The 24,748-nt window shown below is 38.9% G+C and overlaps 1 protein-coding gene and 1 long non-coding RNA gene across 2 annotated transcripts in view; one reads left to right on the forward strand and one right to left on the reverse strand.

The window, feature by feature from the left end:
* Positions 1–9,789: 9,789 nt before the first annotated feature.
* LOC119772110 lies at positions 9,790–16,045 on the reverse strand. Its single transcript, XR_005279222.1, has 3 exons — positions 15,948–16,045; positions 9,999–10,092; positions 9,790–9,926 (listed from the first exon to the last, which is right to left on the reverse strand). It is a non-coding gene; the product is annotated as an uncharacterized LOC119772110 (long non-coding RNA).
* Positions 16,046–17,107: 1,062 nt separating this feature from the next.
* Positions 17,108–24,748, forward strand: part of LOC119772134 (astrocytic phosphoprotein PEA-15) — a 67,499-nt gene continuing 59,858 nt past the window's right edge. The window contains exon 1 of the mRNA XM_038268437.1: positions 17,108–17,425. The gene's annotated coding sequence lies outside the window, so the exon portion shown is untranslated. The remainder of the gene's footprint in view (positions 17,426–24,748) is intronic.

A 24,748-nucleotide genomic window follows, 5' to 3' on the forward strand; every position in this document is an offset into this window, starting at 1 on the left:
CTGGTTAGACCTAAACTACATTTTGTTGCCTTGTACCTGTACCTGTGTAATGACAATAAAGTTGAATCTAATCTAATCTCTCCATTAGCAACCCAAATTCCACATGAACTGTCCCAGATGGAGAAAAAAAACAGTATCTATATTAGAGTGACCAAACGTCTGTATTTCCCGGGACATATCCGTATTTCACGTCCTGTCCCGGGCGTCCCGGGTTTTTTTTTTAGAAAGTGAGGAAATGTCCTGATTTCACTGCGCACGACGCTCCGTGTGACGTAATCCCTGAGCCGCGTCAGTGCAGGCAGCCCTGTTCTTAATCAGAGGCTCTGTTCAAAAACCTGGGCTGCATCCTCCAAGGACGCGGTCTACCTAGACTGGATCCTTCGAAGTCCTTCAAAATAAGGAGGCCGGAAGAGTTCTGTCTGTAAATTCGAACAGGTCCTCCCTTCGGCGGGTTTTACCTGCGTATGCTCTGTTGCTTAGCAACCGTGAAAGTTGACACACAAAGCAGGAAAAGAATGAATACCGAGGTTTTCAAAACTGTTTATTTATTTATTTATTTTTTAAAAAGTTAAAGTGAACAAAGACTACACTCACAAGAATCCAGAGTGGAATAAAAGATTTCCAACCACCGGGAGCAGGAACAAATAAAATCAAATGTAATGATAGAAACCTTAGTCAGTTAAATAACCTGATGCTGTCATTTTGCACATCTCTGATGTTGCTGCTATTTTCAAATATCCATTATTGTAAAAATGTCCATAGCTGCATATTGGTTATTTATTCTCCAGTTTTATATTGTTAAAACACTTTACAGAATTTTATTTTTTATATTTTAACTCTTCCCTATTATGTTATTCTTATACATTTCTCTAAGGTCCTCATTTGTGTGACCATTTTCAATAATCTTTCTGCTGCTGTAAATTTGCCCATTGTGGGACAATAAAGGGATTTTCTATTCTATTCTATAAAAGGGTTAGAAATATATAAGTAAATCTAAACAATGTATCTACAAAATATATCTGCAAAATCTCTAATATTCAACAAAAAAAAAAAACTTAGTTAAGCATATTGTGCAAAACAACAATAAAAAAATTAAAATCCTCTCAGATTTATAGTTCCCACTCTGCAGATCTATTAGAATCTGTCCTTAAATTACAGCCAAACCCATTTACACAGTAACAGATTAAAACCTTTAGATAAACCAAACATTACCGCCACATATCTGACTCAATAACCATTAAAACAACTATTTTCATTAATTTCAGACTGAACTATTCACAGAGTTGTATTATTATATTAAACTGAACTTCAAATTTTCACAACTGTTCTGCGCCAAGTAACATTTCCTCTGATCACGGAGCAAATCCCGATGATGAGACATTTGTTCTTTGAATATCCCCCCCACCCCCCCCCCCACCCCCCCCACCCCGCCGCTCCAAGGTGTCCTGGTTTTCCCAAATGAAAATATGGTCACCCTAATCTATATGGATCCTTATGAGTTTAGGTTTACTGTTTTTCTTGTTTCCACCCTTTTCTTCTTAGGAACAAGTAACAGATGGTCTGTTGAAGAAAAACCACAAAGTTTCAGTCAATTTAACCTTCAGATATATCTGAGCTATGGATTCATTGAGAATAGATCATTTTAAAGCCTCCACCATTCATCTTAATGTAGGAATTAAATCCTGTTATCTATATCCTCAACCTATTCTCATTATGAGTGCGTATGAAATCGTACGAAAAGTTATGCACTGTAATTTCGTACGTTTTGGACGTACGAAATTACAGATGCGCATGCGCATCTGACGCACCATTCACCAATACAGAATATAAATTACAATTAGCCCTAACCCTGACCCTAACCCTAACCCTAAGATATAAAACAGCAAGCAGCGTAGTTATATACATGAATAAGTGATGATTGCACTGTTTTTCCCATTTTTACATCCGTCCGCAGATCTGCTTTTTTTTCTGTCTGCCAGCGCATGCGCGCCGATGTGGTTTTTTGATGAAAAACATCCAAAACGTACGAAATAGTGTGCATAACTTTTTGTACGATTTCATACGCACTGATAATGAGAATATGTTGATATCCTCTGTCACTTTCATCATTATTATTAATGTTATCATTATTATTATTAAATAATATTATTATCATTATTTCCACTTGAACACCGTACAATTATTAACAAATTATTATTTTAAATAAATTTGCATATTTATTCCAGATCAGCTTAAGATAGATTTACTTCTTAATGAATTGTCAATCATTTTAAAGCAATACAAACATACAGATTTATTTACCCCTAAAGTTTAATCTAAATCTTAAAGAATTAAAGTTAACAAATTAAACTTTAGCATTTAGCATTTAGATAATGACAGTTTCTTGCTTATTTGAAGAAATGCCCAATTATTGTAAGACAAGCAAAATCTGTTCATTTGATTTGAATTTTTGTGATATTTGAACCATATATCAATCTACTATGTTACCAATTTAAACAGCTGTGCATTAAGGTTTAACATCTTTAAATCCTGCTTTGTTTTGAAAACAGGTCAGGGGAAAGAATAAACCACGGAAACTAGAAACTGTCCTTATTTTACACTTTAACCTTAATTATTCACTCATTTCTATTTTCTCAGGACAAAAATAACTAAATTATCAATGCACAAATGGACAACATACAACAGTTAGAGTGGATCAACAACTACAGACAACAAATAAGATATGAAACATATAAGACGAACAGACAAGACAAACAAAACACAAACAATGTGTGTCCATATGTCCATAACATTAAACTTTCTTATTATTGCAGGCCATTTTTTTCTCACTGGGGGGGGGGGGGGTGTTAGGCAGGTTCCTGGAACCCTTAGCCTGCCCATCGAACATTACTATTCTGCTGTAAGCAGCAACTTTTTTTTCTAGTGGTGACAAGAATGAGGAGGGAGATCTCACTGAAGACCTCGTCACCTCTGACCTAAGAATGAGAACATGTTATGGTGTATTCCGCTGCCGTCCCTAAAAGCTACACTTTGAAGCCCCCCCTCTACCTAAAGCCTGTGGGGGGGTCTTTTTGAGTTCTCAGGTGAAAACTCCTAATTGTCATTTATGTCCCTGTCCCAGTAGAGAGCATTAACAACCATTTATAACATATAACTATGTCACGTGCTATTTCAGTCCTAATTCTGCAAGTTAGGATGTTTTTTTGTTTTTTATCATCCTAGATTTAAATCCATTAAGTAGATTTTTAGGTTTCATTCTCTTTTAAACATAATTGTTTTAAATGTGCCAAAAATTATTATTACTTCACTCTCTCAGGAAAATATGCCACTTTGAGTCAAATCCTCAGGAATTGATTATTCATTTTTTGCAAATCTATAATTTTAGTTAATAAACTCATAGCCTTTATGTATTTTTAGTTGCATTTTTACAAACTACATCCCATATATTTGGTAATCTTTAAGGTTTATTTATTTTAAACACTTAAGGGATGCAAATAACTGATTTCATATGTTTTAAGTGATATAAATGGTTATTAATATTTTTGGAGGAAAGGGAAATCTAAGCTGCTGTGGAAATAGAGAATTTGGTTTGTGACTAAAACCTGTACACATTTTACAACTAATGTGTCAGACCATGTTTGGACCCTGTTTTCTCTCTGGATTTGCCTAAGTTTTCATCTCCAGGTCCTTCCATAACATTATGGAACATGGTGACAGCAGGAAATGAACAAAAAAATAAAATAAAATAATAATAATAAAGTTGTTCATCATTACCATATAAAAGAAGAAGCCTTTTTTAAGAAGGGAATGTCGTCTCGTCAGTCGCCCCACTTCATCCTTCAGTCACTTTAAGTCACCTTTCACTCTCACCACATACTTTTCTCACCACCAATTCAATTCAGTTTATTTATATAGATGTGTTGTGGATATACAAATTCACAACACAAGTCATCTCAAGGCACTTTACAGTTCAACCAGATCATACAGTCAAATTAATTCAAAGTGCTCTATCTAAGGAAAACCAGTTGATTGCATTGACTCATTCACTCAAATACAATCCCTCACACTAAGCAAGCTTGTAGCGACAGTGGAGAGAAAAAACTCACTTTTAACGAAGGAAGAAACCTCCAGCAGAACCAGGCTCAGTGTGAGCGGCCATCTGCTGAGGCTGACTGGGGTTCAAGGAGACAGAAGCAGAAACACAAAAAGCAGCTGCCAAAGGCGGCCCCGTCCAGGAAACACACAGCCACGCAGACGAGCTCCGAGCCAACTCCCATGCCAGAGGTCACAGTCAGACCTCTGGCATGGGGTCTGACCATGAGGTCACGGTCAGAGAAACAGGACTACACTGGAAGACAGACTGATCTCCAGCAGCTATAAAAAAGGGTGTTGATGGAAGCAGCACAGCTGATGTTTCTTTCCAGGATGACGTCACAGCCAAACGGAACAGATGAGGCAAAGCTACTCTGAGGAAAAGCAGATAGAGCATAACGTTAAAGATTGAACTGACAGATTATGCAGAATAGGAGAATAGAGACAGAATGAAACAGAACGATGAAATGGGGCTCCCTATGTCCTCATAAAGTCTAAACCTATAGCAGCATAACAATAGAGATAGCTCAGGCAAACCTAAGCCACTCTAACTATAAGTTTTATCAAAAAGGAAAGTTTTAAGCCTAGTCTTAAAAGTAGACAGGGTGTCTGCCTCACGGACTAAAACTGGTAGTTGGTTCCACAGGAGATGAGCCTGATAACTAAAAGATCTGCCTTCCATTCTATTTTTAGAAATTCTAGAAACCACTAGTAAACCTGCAGATTGAGAGCGAAGTGCTCTGTTAGGAACATAAGGAACAATCATATCTCTGATATAAGATGGAGCTTGGCCATTTAAGGCTTTATATGTGAGAAGGAGGATTTTAAATTCTATTCTGGATTTAACAGGAAGCCAATGAAGAGAAGCTAGGATAGGAGAGATATGATCTCTCTTTTTAATTTTCATCAGAATTCTGGCTGCAGCATTTTGGATCAGCTGAAGGTTTTTAACTACAGTTTGTGGACTTCCTGATAGTAAAGAATTACAATAGTCCAGCCTTGAGGTAACAAATGCATGTACTAGTTTTTCAGCATCACCCCGGGACAGGATATTTCTAATTTTTGCAGTAATCCTCAGATGAAAGAAGGAAATTCTAGAAACCTCCTGATCAAAAACAACACCAAGATTTTTTACTTTATTATCTGAAATCAGTTTAATCCCATCCAAATGAAGTGACTGGCTAATCAGCTTATTTTTCAAAGACTATAAAGACTATAACTTCTGTTTTGTCTGCATTCAGAAGGAGAAAGTTAAGAGTCAACTTCTGTTTTGTCTGCATTCAGAAGGAGAAAGTTAAGAGTCAACTTCTGTTTTGTCTGCATTCAGAAGGAGAAAGTTAAGAGTCATCCAGGTTTTTATGTCTTCAGGACATGCCTGTAATTTATGTAATGGGTTAGCTTCATCTGGATTTATAGACAGATAAAGCTGGGTATCATCAGCATAACAGTGAAAATTAATCCCATGCTGTCTAATAATTCTACCGATTGGGAGCATGTATAAAGTAAAGAGAATTGGTCCTAGCACTGATCCTTTTGGTACTCCACAGGTAACCTTTGAGCATGTGGAAGATCTGTCATTAACATGAACAAACTGAATTCGATCAGATAGATAAGATTTAAACCAGTCTAGTGCTATACCTTTAATTTCAACAAAATATTCAAGTCTTTCTAAAACTGTATTAAATGCACCACCATACTTTTGCCTTTTTCACAACATACTTTTCACAAATTAATTTAATTTTTGTAATTTAAGTTAAGGTTAATTCTTCCATTTTACAAGTTTCTTTTTTTTTTTACAAGTTTTAAATGTTTAATTTCATCTTATTTTATGCCCTACTTAATTTCTTTTTTTTATATAATTGAATAGCTTTTAGCTATGAGTTATTAATTCCTGTAAGAGTTTAGTGTTTTGTGCACCATTGAAATTAAAATTCATTATTATAACTTAGTAAAGTGTAAGTCAAATATATAATACAGTGTAAATATGTTTAGTATGAGGTATAAACACTGCCTTTTGGACTTCTTATTTAAACCCGTTTCTCTCTGGAGCCGAGTTTCTTTGAAATCTCCTCTCATCCATCCATCATTTAAACAGTTTTTTTTTCTTGCTTCTTTATTTTCCTTTTTTTTTCTTCAAAATCTGTAAAATTCTTTTTACCCTCTAATTTCTCATCATCTTATCTTCAACCTTTTTCTATTGCAACATTAAATCAAAAATTTCTTCTTGAGGAGTTGACAATTCCCTGGAACCTTGCCTTTGTTCTACTGCCCTAAAACTGCAAAATCTGTCCCATTATCTACAGGTAATTTACCGGTTTCCTAAATGCACACCAATCCTCTGGTGCCGACCTGGAAAACTGGGGGTGATCCCACTCTAGCTTACTGACGTCTCAGTAAAATTAAGTACCTTCTGGTGGCACCTACAACCATCCTCTCAGTGCTTACAGAGAACCTCACGTTCCTATGAGAGGTCTTTTGGTTCACAGGTGGAAAAAAACCCAAATTACCTTTCGTGTCCCCAAAAGAAAAGTTCTCTTTCATTTTGTATGTATGTTCTTTAGTTTTATACTAATTTTATTGCATTAAAATTATTAACCTATTAATCTTTAACTTAGCTATTTTTTTGTTTGTTTGTTTGTTTTTTTTGTTAGATTACATTTATTTATTTGATTATTTTTATGGAGAAGAAGAGGACTTTGAGCTAATTTTCCAGTATTTAATTTCTAATAATCTTTAAATCTGTTAACAACCTGTTCTTTTTTAATTTAGTTTTTGAAATTAAATTTAAACTGCCGACAAAAAATTCATCTCACCGTTTCAAAAAGAATGGTTCGTTTGGATTCTCCTGCTGACCTCCTGAGACCTCGATGCCAGAAGTCCTCACTCCCTTAACATTCTAAACGGGGTATTGAGGCTGGAAGACTGCTTCCTCCAAGTGGTACCTGACACTTCTGACAATCGCTATCCTCAGAAAAAAATCAGTCAAGGGGAATCCTGCTTTAACAACGCCAAATTGTCGTGGGAAAAAAGTATATAACTATTCACCCTAGTTAAATAAATTTAACTCAGTCGGCACATTTATTCATATCTTGCAAAGAGTGAACCGTTATCATACAGCATAAGCGTCGTTAGACCTATTTAAGGGTGGCTTCAGTCATCCTTTCTTTGGCATTAGCCACCCTATAATTATTTTGCGATTTAAAATTTTTTTTTTTTTTTTCTGTATTTATTTTTTCGTCATATTTTCCCAAAACAAATGCAGTAAAGCACCGAATAAAAGCCATAAAGAAGACAAGTTAATCTGAACAATTATAGGCGTAACTTCCTTAAGGACTGGTGTGGACATGTCCCCACCAATCTTGACCGGTAGGGGGACAGTCCCCACCAATATTTTGTACACGTATTTTGCTTTCGGTGCTGTGTATATCTGATTAAAACCCCATACATGCCGCTCCTCAGAAAGAAAATAAAAAAAGTTCTCCCCGCTGCTCACCGTCCACAAACCCCGACAAAAAACTCAGAAAAAAAAAATGTTGCCTCTCGCTTTCTCCCCATCACCCCCCTCCACCCTCTCCCCATAACACCTGTCGCTTCCCTCCAAAAATGCTAACCCATTCAGGGACAGCAGTGGACTCAGACTTGCAGGTGAGAGGGACTTGTGGAAATATTAAGACCTAATTTTAGTCAGGAGAGACTTAAAGTAGTAAAAGAATAGAGAATAGTGTAAAAATAAGTTAATACCGTATTTAAAATATAACTGCACCGTTGGAAAAAAAACTCAAACCACTCTTTTCCGGCCCTGTTATGTCAGCTACATTAGAGTCCTGCGACGGGTCGGGTACCCGCTAAAAATACATTAAAAAAATAAACGGGTCGGGCGGATATTTTTTTAGTGCGGGCGGGTAGTTGGTGTTTTTTTTTTTATGCGTGTGTGTTGTTATGGACATCAGAAATGTTATATTAATCAGGCACTGGGTGCAGCGCAGCGTACAATAGCCTATGATGGGTTAACGGGTCGAGTTGCGGGTTAAATATCAACGGGTCGGGTCGGGTTCGGATTTGAATTGAAGATATCCGCGGGTGACGGGTTGGGTTCGGTAGTCATCCTAACGGGTTCGGGCGGTTGCGGGTTGGTAAAACTCGATCCGTGCAGGTCTCTAAGCTATACTACATTCAGTATCGTTGCCATAGAAACAGACAACAGCGCCAATATATCAGAATTATACTAAAACACACGCAAATAATTTCCCACATAAAAAACAGGACTTTCAGTCCATTACAGTTTTCCGTTTTTAGAGGGTTGTTTATTTTGCGTTTATTAAGTGATGGCTGTGGTATATGAGCTTTCACTGCTATAAGCTTTTGCAGCAGTGATTGATTAATTTAAACACCTGCTCTACTGATGGTCTATCGGAGTTGGTGTTTAGGTTGAACATGAAGAACACCTTTTATTTGAAGCTTCTTGTAGCTACTGTTTTAATCCCGGCTTTACTTAAAACTTTTTCCTGACTTTGATAGTGTTACCATTCAGTAGCAAGCACTGCGCCCCTTTTTCTTATACATGTACACGTACATTTAAGGTTTAACGTGTTATGTTGACAACTCATGCGCAAGCTGCTTTTTGCAATCTAGCAGGAAGGTAAGGATAGGATCTTGCAGGTGTGACGTCACTCTGCAGGGGGTCCAAAGATAAAAGATTTAAACAATTTTGGCATTGGAATTTCAGATTTAAGGGAGTTAGAAAGTTCACTTAGTAAAAGTGCAAATAATAAATCTGATTACCAATTACTTTTAAGCTGGTTGAAACTGCGACAGACTGGTGACCTGTCCAGGGTGATCCCACCTCTCACCCAGAACGTGGCTAGAGATATGCACCAGCACCTCCTGATCCCACTGAGGGATAAGGTTAAAGAAAATGGATGGTTGAACATAGTCCGCTCTCCCAGATTCTATCAAATCAGTATTGATACCCATACCCTGCTGGTGGATGTTCTTGACAGAAAGACGGAGTTGCTTAATCATATTCTGCTTAAGGCCCCATAAGATCTTGTCCGAGTCCTGGTTTAAAAGTAAATTAATTTTAAAAAGTGACCCAAAATTGACTGTCAATAAATGTTCTACAAAATTTATATATTTATTTGATTTCTTTGATTTGTACTGTCTGTTTAGATTTATGTGATATTTTTTGCACAAAATATATAAGTGAATATTGTAACAGTTATGTTTTCAACTGTAAGCATTAAATTGATAAATGTTATTCGCATTTTTTTGGCTTTATCCTTTCCAACAAAAAAAAAAAAGGCGTCGCGCAGGTAGCTCCCTTTCCTTATGAGCTGTCCCCACCAACTTTCAACACAAAGTTACACCCTTGTCTTAGACAACGCCTTAGCAGGTGCACTGAAAAAATTTCTTCTAGGGGCTGAGCCACCCTTGTCTCTTAAACCTAGAGACGCCCCTGTCATACAGCCCTTATGGCAGAGCATTCTGCCCTGTTCTGATCTGGAAAGTGTTCGTTCCCCATTACTTACAACAATGGAAAGTAGTCAGAATCAAAACAAATTACAGACACTTTGGTTAAACAGTAACATGTTAAGAATAAACCTTGAGAAAGAAGAGAGTATAGAAAGTATATAGGATAAATTAATACATAATAGAAGAGAAATCAAAAATTTTCCGACAACACCGTCAAAAAAACTCTCCTCCTCTGGCATGTTTTTGTAATGATCTCAGAATGTTGGATCCAGAATTCGAGGCGAGACAGGTAGTGGGAAAGTTCAAAGCAATTATTAAAACTAACAGGAGCGGGGGCTGCTCGTCAGGTGCGGGGCAGGTCTCTGCAGATATAGGAGAATACAGGTCAGTGACTGGATGAGGAGCTGATCACCACTTGGATCAAAGTCACTGACCTGATTTAAAGTTCAGTCTGTTCACGGAGAACACAGCTGAATCCAGACGGGAGATTAGACCACAGCTTGCAGCGGGCGTCTCCCCCAGAGGTGGCTGATGGAAGGTAAGCACACAACATAAATAGCAGAGGAACCATTTGAAAATGATTGGCGTTAATCAGCTGTAGAACCAATTACACAGCGGAGCAACAAGCAAAGGAAAAAACCAAACCATCAGTACCAAGATCATGAAAGAACCCCCCCTTCAAGGGCAAATTCCAGACTCCCCAATGGGCTGATCATGATGACCCCTGCAGAGGTCCTTATCCTGGATCTGTTGATATCCTCAGGCTTGCCCACCAGAGGGCGCCGAGGATCCTCTTCTTTCTCTTGTTATTTTCTCTTAGGGCTGGAGTTACTGTTGGGATCTGGAGATTACCCTCTGTCTCCAGCAGAGTGCGCCGTGGGTCTTCTGGAGCTGGAATCTTCCAGCACACCTGTTATTCATCTACTCATCAGGAGACCTCTCCTTTATAAGCTCCTGCCAGACCTTGCTTCCACGCCGCAGTGTTGATCTTAGTTTGGTTAGCTACCTGAACCTCTGTTACTGATAGAATCTTAGTTGTCTCTAGTGTGAGATCAGATTCTAATCTCTCCTTTGTCTGTGCCTCACAGGAAACCTGTCTCTGGTCTGAAGCTCCGGAAGAGCTGCCTCACTGGAACCCTGTCTCTGGCCTGAAGCTCTGGGAGAGCTGCATCACAGGAAACCTGTCTCTAGCCTGAAGCTCTAGGTGAGCTTAACCTGCTAATCTGCCCTGGTGAGCCAACCTGAAGATTCCTATGTGGATTTAACCTGAAGACTTCTATGTGGAGTTTACCTGAAGGTTCCTATGTGGAATCGGCCTGAAGAATCCTATGTGGATATTCCCTGTTGTTCTCTGCTATGAGCTGGAAGCTCAGCCTGAAGAATCCTATATGGATATTCCCTGTCGTTTTCTGCAATGAGCTGGAAGCTCAGCCTGAAGAATCCTATGTGGATATTCCCTGTTGTTCTCTGCAGTGAGCTGGAAGCTCAGATCTTGGTCTGCCATGCTAATCCTGAAGCTAGACGCTTAGCTTCTCATGAACTCTGCTAACCAACAGTCTCCGGTCCCAGTCAAGACTTCAGTGAAACATTCTCAGAAGTTGTTTATTCTCTCGTGTTCAGAACTTCTAATAAACATTTGAACTTTTTCCCTGCCTCCCCCGTGTGTGTTCTGCATAAGGGCTTGCTCCTTTGATCCATCATGACAGGATCAACCGGGCCAGAATCCAGGACCTCTCCCTGGGTCCATAAATCCCAGTCAACCAAATACTGGAGCCCCCTGCCCGTCCACCTAGACCTAAGGAGGCGGCTGACCGTGAAGGCAGGGCCCCCCTCTCTGAATCGGGTGGGTGGAGGTGAATGGAAGGGAAAAAGTTTTCCCCTATCCCCGTAAATAATATCCACCAAATAAGACTCAGAAGAAGGGGGAGAAAAATTATCTGGATCAGGCTCCGGGGGTGCTGGGGCTTAGGTTAATGAAGGATCTGGGGTTCTAGAAGTAACCAAATCAGTCTTAGGTAACAGGAGAGCTGGGGAGGCAGAGAGTACTGGTGTGTCCCAGCCTAGCCTAGTCCCACTCTCCCCTGGAGACTTCCCTACTAGAAAAAACTAGGCAAAAAACTTGGATTAGTTCAACAGAAAAATCATTATAAGAGCTACAGAGTTCAGGATTGTTGAGCCACTCTGACGTTCCCCATAATTTAGTCTTGCCCACTAACAGAGAGATTATATAGGCCACCATGGCACGATCAGAAGGAAAGCGAAGGGCTGTAACTCAAAATGATTCTCGCACTGAGTCTGGAAACCTCTACATTGGATCCCCCTTAAACAATTCAGAACCATAAACGACCAATCACGTTCACTCTATTCACTCGTGTAAAGTTGTGCACCACTCGGGAGAATTCGGAAATGTAACGGTTGGAACAGCTTTTCCCCTATGACTTTAAATCAATGGTTGTGGAGAGTTTTTAAAGTCAACGGAAGTTTGAACATTTGGACCCGTCTCAGGGCCATAGTGTGCAGTGCATGTGTGTGTATGTGTTAAAAGGGGGAATTCATTGTTGCCTTGAGGTCAGATGGGATACCACAAAAGGTTCATTGATGGTTAGAGTTTACATGATATTCTTTATCACGGGTCAATAATGAAGAGCAGAGTCACGACTCTTTCACTGATTATGAATAAATCCATTCTGAACTCTGATGGTCATGAGATGTAGCATTTGGAAATGTGTTGCACAAAGAAGCAGCAGCTTATTTGATATATATCTGTCCATGTATTCCATTGCAAATCGAAGGTCATAGCTGATAATACAGTAGCTTTTCATGGTTTATTAAAATTTCATGTCATTAGGTCCATTAGTGCTTTATCAAAGGGTCACAGGCAAAGGGTCATTGGATTGCAGGTTTCACACCGCCAGTAGAGGGCACATTTTCTTCAATAATCTACATGTATATATACATTATCTTTCCATTCATGCCCTCTGTGATACCTCTTAATTATAACTATAATCTTATTTTCTATATAATTATAATCATGTTTACCCAAAAATATCCACATCAACTCCTCCAAATAGTGACCTTCTTTTAGGAGGGCAGGAGAGAAAAAGGAATGAATGATTTAACCACATACTGAGCGATCAACACCAATAGCAAAGCTCCTGCTGGCTCTAACTTTTCAAAGAGCAGAGTTTTTGTTGAATGATTGAGCCGTGATGGAGAGTAAGGAGGGAGGGATTTGCCAGGCTGAGTCGTGCAGTGACATCAGCTTTGAAAAATGTGCATGTGAGCAAAGTGTGTATGTGTGAAATCCGTCTGATGCAAACTGAGGGACCACTCACTCTGCTGCTTTTCACTGAAAGCCGGGAAAAGAAGAGAAGTAACTAAAAAAAGAAAAAAAAGAAATATTATTTTTTAAATCTAAAATAGTAAATGCAGGAATGTTTGGTACTGGCTGCTGAGTTGCCAAAAGTATCATGTTTTAGGTCTTTATCAAGGGAAAATATTAAAAGGCAATTGTGTGCCCCTTAATCCCTCTGATTTAATGCAGGGAAGCAAATATATCTAAATCTGTAATATAAAATAATATTGTAAAAATCTTTAAGTTGGAGTGCACTCAGAATGTTTGAGGAACTGTCCAAAAGGCAAATATTGATAAATATATTGATAAAACATATTGATAAAAAAAACATATAAACATATAAAATAAATAAACATATATATATATATATATATATATATATATATATATTTCACCAACCTATTAAGCAAGTGCTCTAGACTCATTAGGACTAAAAAGGAAACTGTTCAAGAAACGAATTACTGGCTATTCTTTAACACTTACGTCTGAGCATATCTAGTAATTCAATAGTTTTTAAATTGCGAATAAGGATTCTCTTCCTCGCATAAATGTCTGGAAAAAGAAAAATGAAAAATAATATCTGCAAAAGCTTTTCTTTAGAAAGCCTATACCCTCCTCCCCCTTCTTATGCTCCCCACAGATGAGAAGTGCCCATTGCTGCAGGTACACTGACGGTTCTCAAGGTACACGGTTCGATGTGCTCATTCCTTGTGGCCGGGCCTAGGTCTTCTTTCCCTGTCGGGGAGTGGTGCGCCCCTGGGCTTCGGACCCCATGACCCTCATCTGGCCCCACCTTGGATGTGTGACTGGCTGACATCAGAGCCCATGGGCTCACTGTCATGTCCCTGTGAGACCTAGGTACAATCGCCTTTGGGGTTGGGCCCCTTTTCGGTTGCTCTAGTCGGCCCTTTTCTGGTTGGTGCAGCCAGCACTATGTCTGCCTTCCTTGTGTCTCAGTGATCTGGGGTGCCTGTGGATATCAGGGGCCGGGTTCACCTGTTTATGGGGTCCTGGGCCCTGTATGGTGGGTTTAGGGCCACCCACACCTGATATTAAGCATATTTTCTTTCTGAAGAAGCTTTGTAAATCCTTTATACACAACCATACATACCGCAGGAGTGTGGTTGGTACAGATCCACACTAATACTAAATACAAAGCTGTAACTACAGAGGTATGCACCACTCTGATTAATACTGTGTAATCACCATAGGTTTTGCATTCCACACACAGATTTATCTAAGTGATAACTGCTGCTCTTGAAGCTTTTTTGATGTTTACATTGCTTGTCTGTCTTCTTTTGCTGTTGTTATGCTCTGTTTTCCTTTCCCTCTCGTCTCATTCAGGTGTGGAAGCAGACATCAAGGAGTTACTGCATATCTTCTTTGCTGTGTATTTTTGCTGCTTTTATTTACTGTCTCTGTTTTCTAGCACTCTTCCTTGTCTGTATCTCTTTTTCCCTCCCCCGAGTTCATACCCTCTCCCTTTCTATTTCAACGTATGTTGTATGTAATTTTCTATACAGTAGACATATACAGTAGACATATAGGTACCAAGTCGAACCTTAGGCCAACAACCATAATGGTATCCTTGTGAAAGCAAATGGTCTATCATACAGCTCTGGGACATTGATTCCCAAAGCTATATAGCCAAACAGGACACACAAAAAAGAAAAGCCTACATGTTACAACAACTTTTGATTCCCCTTTGAGATCATTAAACATTTTTTTGTTTGTTTTTTCGTTTTGTTTTTTAATTAGGTATGGGAAGAAAGGCAACCACCCCCTATGTGCTGCAATAACTGAGGAGGCCTTCTGTTTCCTGATACCATTATGTTCAGTGCAGCAAACTATAAACTCTTTTGAATACTCCCTCAATGCTTATACAGTATTTATAATGTCTTAAATATATATTTTTTTAAACATTTATGATGTAAAATTTTAGAATCTTTAAATAATACTATCTACTATTTTTATTTTACATTTGCCCACCTTTTACTTAATTTATTCAGTATTTCTTCTATCTATTAATCCTCATAAATTAACTTTATTAGAGGACCATCTTCAACCTGTCTGGTAGAATTGCTGAAACCGACATCTTTCAATAGATGTAATATGTTTATGCAGTTGTTTATTCCAATTTTAGCAGAGATGTGTGATACTGCTTTATCATCATTCGGATACCCAGCAAATGCAGGGCTCGTATTGCAAATAACAATACTTTTAAATGCAGGTGTCATACAGCTAAAAACTGAAATTTCAGACACTTCTGCTTTTGTTTTTTTTTCCTTTTAATTATTGTGGTAAAACAAAGGACAGAATTTGGAGAGGTTTATTTATTTTTCTTTAAGTTTTCCCTTACAGGTGCAATTATTATCTACAGCAGCACTGCAACAGCAGTGCACTCAAAAATTACAGCATACATTTTACCATGATAGTGTCAACTCAACATTTATGTACAAAATTTGATATGGAAATTGTTGATATTTTGGATTGATTCATCAACTAGCTCTATTTAGGTGGTAGATCAGACAAGAAGCTTTCTCTGTTTCTATGATCTTCTTTGCTTAAAGACCTCGGGGGCACTAAAGTCTTTCTTACTTGTCTTAAAATATATATATATATTTTTTTTTCATTGTAGAAGCTCCTTAAATCTTATGATCCTTTAACGACAACTCCTATCTTAAAAGGTGAAGTTCTAAGGAATATGTTTGAATTAGAAGAATCCTGGTTTAGTCCTAGTCTGGTCTAGTCATAAACCTGTTTATGAAAAAAGTGCAGACAAAAAACATATCTATTAAAGGTATTGTGGAAGATTTTCTCAAATATTTCAAAAGACCCGCCCTCTCCACTTAAAAAAAAATGCGTGCACAAGCTTATTTTTCCTCATGCTCTGTTTAAAAGTTGCTATTCTCATACTGTAGCTCATACAAGCTTACTGTGCCCAAACGTCCGCCCTAACCCATAAATCACTAAAATCCCTTAATCACTATATAGAGCAGGGACTTTATGGTGAAGTCAGTCAATTTACCGTTCGGACAGATGATCACTTCCCCATTGGTCCACTGCGAGGAGCCTGTGCCATCTTTGTTATTAGTTATTAGCGGCAGCCTACGTGACAGCAAACCCCTGCGACAGCAAATCCTATAATGCTTTGCGAGGAGAGTTCTCTGCGCAAAGCATTCTGGGATATATCAGCCTCTTCTGACGCCTTTCTGTTCTTCTCATACTCTTGGTAGACACTTTTTGTCTTACGACCCTCTGCCATTTTCAAAAAACCACAGTGTTAAAGATAGGCTCTAAACATATCACCAGAATGATTGACAATTAGGAGGACCACTTATTTAGATCATCACCCGGAAATAAGAGATCATCCTCTATACCTTTAAACTACCTTTTTATTTTGTTGAGGCCTATCACTTAGAGTGTAGTTTGCCTCATTGGCTAGGTGCTAATTGTTTTCATGGTGGATTGTGTAGGTCATCATAGTTACTCAGCAGCCAATTACTTTATCTTAAGTTCAATCAGAATATTTTCAATGCCATTCAAGCTTTTAAATTACAATGTTCACACCATGTTTTTTCGCCCACAATGTTTATATTTCATTACTTCTTCACTTTAAGAAATGGAAATGTCATGGGAGCTGTACAAAACGAAATTTAGTTCTGTATACTGTGTATTCAAAATGACAATAAAAGTTGTCTAAGTCTAAATAATTATGGACCGATATTTAAATAGTTACAACGGAATAGGAAAGCTTTTATTTACAACATTGTTTTGGTTTTGTTTTAAAAACACAATTTTATTCAAATTTGCAGAACTGTTCAACATATTTTCAGTGCAGTTAGAAACTAACCAATATGCACTTCAAGCTTATGCTTTTAATACCCTAATCGTTTGGGCCTCCATTTATAAGATGTATTAATTTAGCATGTGATTGTATTTTTCAAGTTTTTCCTAAAAAAAAAACAAAATCAGAACAAATGTTTTGCTTGTTAAGTGATAAAATTACAGCTGACGCCTCGGAGTGAGACATTGTTACAACAGACGATCTCTGGACGAATCAGACAGCGCGCTGAGAAAGGGAGAGATGGGGGGGGGGGTACAGAGAGCGAGCGAGCGAGCGAGAGAGAGCGAGAGAGAGAGAGAGAGAGAGAGAGAGAGAGAGAGAGAGAGAGAGAGAGAGAGAGAAGGAAAAGGCGTTTCCACGTTTCAGCGCCCTGTCAGAGAACAGCGGACTTTAGAGCACACAGATTTCCAGAGATCACGACCGAACGTGAACCTAACATTCCTCTGTTATCATCCTCCTGCTCTGACTGACAGCTGCCCTGACCCCTTCACGGCAGAGACTTAAACAGGCTCCTGATCCTAAAGTGAACCAGCCGAGGTGGGCTTTATTCCCCCCGCCCCTGCTCTGAGGCCGACATCGACTGATTCCCAGAAAACTCTCCTCCTCTGATCCCCGCATCTCCGCCTGCTTCTAGCTGTCTCGTTGTTGCTGCGCCCAGGGTGAGTAGCTCCATCTCTGTTCGTCTCCGCATTTATTTCCCAAGAGTTTAATTTATATGTTAGCAGTCTGGAGCGCCCTTCATTCATTTCTCTGAGCTGGTAGCCGATCTGACTCCTTCATTCATGGACCTGTTCCATCTGCCTGCGCGCATACCATTGCATGATGTGAGAGTACTTCACAAGCAGTCTGGAAAATCTAGATTTTAACCTTTTTCTCTACAGTGTTATACCTTTTAGGTTGTTATAATTTCAGTTCTTTATTTAAATATTTTTTACATTTTTACAGTATTATGCGTAGTAACACCCCATTCTCAAAGGAGCGTTCAATTCTTCAGCTGCTAAATTAATTGCATCTGGATTATTGAGCCGGCCAGTTCACATGTATTCACTGACCTTTCTCTGCCCAGCGTCCCGATGGTACCATTATACTGACTCTATCCAGCCATATCATTCACGTTCAGCTGCTGAATCACAACAGGTTACCTTGTTACATATCTGCAGCTCCAAAGTGATTGTTTCTAATGTAAGTTGTTGTGTAATTCAGTTGTTTTGGACCAGAGTTTCTGAGGCTTTTTAACTGGATATCTGATTGTAATAATTTCCTTCTGGTGGCTGGAAATTTGACCATAAGGGTTGATCTTTTTATGAATGAATGAGAGAGCATGGTTAGGGTTCTTGTACGGAGCTGAAACCCTGGACTTGTCATAGTCATAACTAGTCATGAGTTTGCAGGATATGTTTGTGGTTTGCGAGCCTGAACCTAACATGACAGTTTCATGGTATCACATTGTTCACACAAAACATTCATTTTTTCTGGCTTTTCTTCAAACAAAAAAAGAAACAATCATTCGTTCTACAACCAAACAATGTTATTTCTTGCATTGTGTTTTGTTGCTGTATTGTAATTGTTAGTTTCAGCTATTACAGTAATAAAATATTCACATGTAACATTTCCCTTTTCTTTTATTTAACACTAAAACGAAACAAAAACGGGCTGCTCGGTGGCGCAGTGGGTAGCACTGCCAGCCCGGGGTCTTTCTGCATGGAGTTTGCATGTTCTCCCTGAGCACACGTAGGTTCTCTCCTGGTACTCCCACAGTCCAAAAACATGACTGTTAGGTCAATCTAAATTCTTCTTAGATGCGAATGTGTGCATTAATGGTGGTTTGTCTCTGTGTTGCTCTGCGATGGACTGGCGACCTGGTTGTCTACGGGCACCCTGGACAAGCACCCTGGACAAGCATGATGGAAAACGGATGGATGAACAAAAACAGAGAGTTTATATTTATGTACAGCATAATACATTTTCATTGGCTGGTATCCGTCAGGCTAACTGTTCATCTTGTCCAGCCTGTAGCCGCTGCTTTAAGACAGAGTAATCAAAGGAGCTATATCATTTCCACACTGTAAAAGTCCAGAATAGTCTCATTTTTTCTGTTAAGCAAAAAAAATAAATAAATAAATCAGTAGCATGTGCTGCCACAAGTGGAGGAGGGGCAACACATGATTACATGTTATGATACGTGAGAAAAGTCAGTCTGAAACTTCTCCAGGATCTCATTAAAGAGGAAGATGTTTACTTTTTTAAAACTTCCTCTACCCAAAACCAGTCTATGTCTTCACACAGTATAAATGATTGGACTTGCTAGCTGAAGGTTTTTAAAGAAAGCATGTTTCTTGGAAAATATTGATTTTATTGAATTATGAACAGCTTTTTAGCTGGTGCAAAGGATGATGATTGGAGTCAAATGGCACATATAGTTAATTCCATTGAAAAGCTTATAAGTCTTCTCCAAATGCTCTGCTTGCAAATTCTCCTGAATCATTTACAAATAAATTGGTGAAAAAAAAACCAAATCCATACAGGGTCATTATTATACGAACAGTGTGTGTATGCACTTGTAATTCGGTCCACGTCACATAGGAAACCAGAAAACAATTGGTTAATCAGTGGAGTTGATATTGATGAATGAGTTGGTTCTTGGAACAGCTATTTACCTCACAAGCAAAAATGAATTTTCACAAAATTTGTGAATTCACCATCTCCCAAAAACACATCTTGCTTGAAGTTGATGAAGAAGCATTTGTCCGGAATACAGAAATGTGTTTGAACCAATGACATACTTTGATTCGTATGACATCAACCAGAAGCAACAGGCTGAAACGTTTGAGCTGGTTTTAGCTGGAATAACCTGTCTTTCTTTTCAGAGAAATTAGCTAAAGGACACAACTAGCACCTTTCTCAATGGAAATTATGTCTGATCATTCATCCCGACTGGATTTGATTTATCGGTTATGTTCGCTAACTGTGAAACAAATGTAGAATGTGATTCGTCACATCTGCTACTGATGCTGTGATTGGCTAAAAGATTAATGTGGGAGACAGAGGCCACTTCTGGATTTACCCAATCAGCTTCATGAAATCTACTTGATTATTTATAACTTTTGCAAATGCTTTTAACAGGAGCCTTTCCAAATACTGTGCAGAATTCAAAGTTACACAGAACCAGGTTTGAATTAAAATTCAGTGTGTTTTTAACCTAGTCATTCTATTCCAATGCTATACTCGATTTGTAATTGAGGTCACTGTCCTACAAGTTTCAACCACCCCATAGCTGACTGTAGGGAAGTAGAACAATTTTGAGGCAGTATATTTCTAATATTGTTACCACAATAAGCACCAAAACCACTGGAATGTAAAGGCCCACTTCTTGCTGCCACCACCATGTTTGACTCATGGTTCCAAGTGTTCAGTACCTCACTTTGATCCCTCCAAGTGAACTTGTTGTAATGGTTGGGAAATTGATCTTAAATGAGTGCAATCACATACTGCCTTTAAAGAAAACACACAAAAAATATGTCCCTCTTCTAAATATAAACCCAAACGTTTATCCTGATAGTATTTACTTTTTTTTTTTTTTTTTTTTTTAAACCTTTGAAAAATGTTGCTATTGGTTTGAATAGGAAGCATACACATTGTTGTACTGCGTTGACATGTGCTAACTCACACATCCACCAACTTGGCAGGCTCTGAAGCTTTTACTCCCGGTTCAAGGAACACAAATGTTCATATTTTTTATTATAAGAATATTTATATTATATAATATTTATACTGTTTTTTGTCTCTATTGGTGTCCAATACTTTGTCCTATTTGTTTTCACACCTCTGCTAGGGAAAATTGAGATGCTTCAGATGCTTCAAAGTCTCTTCCCAGAGGGCAGCAGGGAGAACAGTCCATGTTGGGGGTGTGAGGGGTCATTGATGATTTTATGGGCTTGGGTCACGCAGCGCTGGGATGAAATGTCTTTTATGGAGGGAAGAGGAGGCCCGATGATCTTCTCTGCTGTTCTCACCACTCTCCTCACTTTCTTCCAGTCTGAGGCGCTGCAGCCTCCAAACCACAAAGTGAGACAGCTGGTCAGAACGCTCTCTATGGTGCTTCTGTAGAAGGTGATGAGGATGGGTGAGGGCAGGTGGGCTCTCCTCATCCTCCGTAGGAAGTACATGCGCTTCTGTGCCCTTTTGACCAGTGAGGTGGTTTTAACGTTCCAGTTGAGGGTGTCTGTGATGTGCAACCCCAGGAATTTGGTGCTGTTGACCACCTCTACAGCTGAGCTGTTGATGACCAATGGAGCGTGGTTAGGCCGGTTCTTCCTAAAGTCAGCGATGATCTCCTTCATCTTCTTCATGTTCTCTGCACCAGCCCACCAGCTGATCAACTTCCTCTCTGTAGTCCAGGTCGGTGGGACAAAAAAAAAATATAACAAAATGGGACAAAAACTGTTTTGCCATCAGAGCAACTTCACGATGGGATTGGTGGTGAACCTGGGGACACAATCATGCAGAAAGCAGCAACACAGATGGCGTCCTCAGTGGAGCGGTCTCGTCGGTAGGCAAATTGGAATGAGTCGAATGTGGTGGCAGACTGGAGACGATGTGTTCTTTAACCAGCCTTTCGAAGCACTTCATCATGATTGGAGTCAGTGCGACACAACGGTAAATATATTAACAGTAAATAAGTTCACTAGCAAATTGACCAAACAAGTGTCAAATACCACTGTAAAGTATAATAAGCCAACATGGTGTCAAAATATATTTGGAAAATCTTTGTAGGCACCCAAAGTGAGCAAAGAAATTCATAGTCAGACTACCTTTCCGGTAGGTATGTGGCTCGATCCACATACCTTTAACCAGTAGAGAAACTAAGTGGAAATGCACCAGTGATAGCATAGTAAGTGCTGACCAAATAGTTTTGGCAGTGAGGAAGAAGCTAGGACAAGGTAGCGGGAAGCTTCCTAGTGCTTATTTATTTAGCATAGGGAACTTTTTACGTTCCTAGTCACGAGCTATACGGTTCCAACAATCCAACCGCCTAATGAGGTTTGTAGAGGCTGAAGGTGGTTCAGGCAGTCTAGAAGTCCTTACCTACCCTGGATGTTTTTTAGTTTTGACCCAATGAAAGGTGAAGCAATAGAAACAGGAAAAGGTGGTAGGAGCTATAATTCGAGTTATTCAGATCAAGCCTTTGGCACCTGTGGAGGGAGAAAAATTGAATAAAAAAGTAAACATCTAAAAACTATGTGAAGGAGTAATGTAGCCAGACTAATGATTTGTTTGAGTACCCTAGTTTAAGGGGATATATTTCTTAGTTAGAATAGAATAGAAAAGAATAGAATAGAATAGAATAGAAAAGAAAATCCCTTTATGGTCCCACAATGGGGAAATTGTAGTGTTTACAGCAGTAAAAAGTTTATAGAAAAAATGGTCACACAAATGTGGACGTTAGAAAAATGTGCAAGAATAACGTAATAGTGAAGAGTTAAAAGATAAACAATAAAATAAAAAAAAACTGTGCCGTAAAGTGTTTTTACAATATAAAACTTTGCATCTGGAGAATAACAGTAATGGATATTTGAAAACAGCAGCAGCATCAGAGATGTGCAAAATGGTTAACAGTCGTGGTGATAGAGTCTTCCAGCTGCTGGGAGGAAGTATCTGTGATAACGCTCCCTGGTGCGTTTATGGAGCAGCAGTCTGTTACTGAATGAGCTCTCCAGTTCTGCAAAGGCTTCATGCATGTTTCATTATCCAACAGAGATGCTAATTTAGTTAGTTTAGTTTCCCACCTCCTGCACTGAGTCCAGAGGGCATCCAATCACAGATCCTGATCAGCTTATCCTCCAGCTAGTCCTCCTTTTAAAAAATCTACCATATCTGGTAACAGCTTGAGGACTAACGCTGTCTCCCTTAAATTTACTCCATACTAATGTATCAATTACTCAATTAGGTCTGCGTATACAATTTTGTTTGAATTCCATTTTACCATAGCTTTAATAGTTTCTTTGTTCCCTTAACTCTGCATTAAGTAGGTTAACTTCAATAAGCTTTTATAACTTTTCTCACAGTTAGGATATTTCGAACTAGGTTCAACCTAAAACACACGATATTTTATGGGTTGAACAAATCAAGGCAAGATCCTTTCAAAGATGTATATACTGAGTGTGTGTGCCTTGACTCAGCTCTTTGGGAGCTTGTCTCCCCTCTGTGAGATCTATCGATCTGTCTGCTTAAACAAAGAACAGAGAAAAATCTGGGCAGCACAACAGAACTCTGCTTCCTCTCTCGGGTTCACTTCCTCTCTGTGTTTGTGTATGCATGTGTGTGTGGTTTCGGATGTCCCCCGCCCTTTATCAGAGTGGTCGCAGAGGGAATGTTTTTGGTTGACTGCAGGCTTAGAGTTAAAGACAGATTTCAGGAAGATCAGTGTTAAACTGGTGGAGCTTGAAACAGTCAAAAAAAAAGTGGAAATGCGTCAAGCTTTGTTTCTTTTTTTTTGACTCTGACTTTGCAAATTCAATTCAATTCAGTTTATTTATATAGCGCCAATTCACAACACAAGTCATCTCAAGGCACTTTACAGTTCAACCAAATCATACAGTCAAATTCTTGACAGCAAGATGTCTGTTCCAACACATTTCAACTAACCAGAAATGAACAAAACGCCAGACTAAGGATAGCTTCACCATGATCATAAAAGGAGAGAAAAATAACACTGATGGCATCCTTCCTTGTGTAAGAATGTGTTAATAATACTGTTAAAGGAAATATTGCTCACAGTAAGCCAACACATTTGTAGTTACTGGATTTGACCAAGGCTGAAAAACCAGAAATTACTGAGGTTACTTCTGCAATCACATGGAATGAGGAATTGAAAGTTTAGCCCAATTTAAAACAAATAAGTTTGATTTCCTGTCCCTGGTCAGTGCCTAATTCAGTCATTGCCACCAAAAAATAATGCCCCAATGGCAGAAGCTCTATTTACACTAACAATGAAGGAATAAAGGTTCGGATTCTTGCAACTTAGAGTAATGAAATACCGTAAATCCTCTAATATAGGACGGGGCCTTTATTGCTCTCAGGTGCATCTTGGTCCAGGCCATTGCTGGAAAAAGGCCAGAATTGGAGACAGGCCTCTATTTCTGTTTGAGCAAAACAGACTACCACTGGAATGAATAAAAACAAGATTTTGTGTCTATTTGAACCTATAAAATACTGTTAATTTATTGAAAAGTACAGTTACCATAACAATATATAGAACATTATCAACAAATACCGGTAATTCAGACATCTTCCAGCAGCTTCCAGGCATTTTTTTCTGCATGGCAATGCGAATTAAAAAAAAAGCCTTCACAGAATGGAATCTTTGCCAACCCAACTTTCGAAACAAGGTTTAAAAAAAATGGGACAAAAACTGTTCATCAAAGTGACATTTTATTTGTTTTAGGCTACGTCGAAGTAGGCCTGTCACGATAATCAATAAATCAATTAATCGCAAGATAAATAAAAACTATCCACGTCATTTAATTTATCAGCTATATCGTCTCTGCCTGTGTTTTTGTCTTTTTATTGATGTTAGGGTGGAAAAGCTCGAAATAGAACTGGTTTTAAAGCCGAACGCAACAGTGGCAGTGTGGGAATATTTCGGATTCACACCAAAAGAGAGAGGCAAACCACTGAACCTACGTGAGCCAGTATGTCGCATTTGTAATAAAACAGTAGCAACTGAGAGTAGCAATACAACCAACCTACACATGCACCTAAAGCAGAACCACCCAGCAAGGTTTCTCCAGCTAGGGACAAAAAGTACAAGCGGTGGCCAATCTGGGTCTTCTAGTCCGCGACAGTCCACCATCACTGAAGCAATTAATCGACAGGCAGCATACAAAAAGGACGGTGCACGCGCTCGCAGACAGCGTAGTTCAGTTAATTGCTAAAGAGATGCTACAATTTAATTTTAACATTTCCAAAAATGTTGCAGACAT

The sequence above is a fragment of the Cyprinodon tularosa genome, unplaced genomic scaffold (genome assembly GCF_016077235.1).
Source record: "Cyprinodon tularosa strain WSP-4 unplaced genomic scaffold, ASM1607723v1 ctg70, whole genome shotgun sequence".
Lineage (NCBI taxonomy): Eukaryota > Metazoa > Chordata > Actinopteri > Cyprinodontiformes > Cyprinodontidae > Cyprinodon > Cyprinodon tularosa.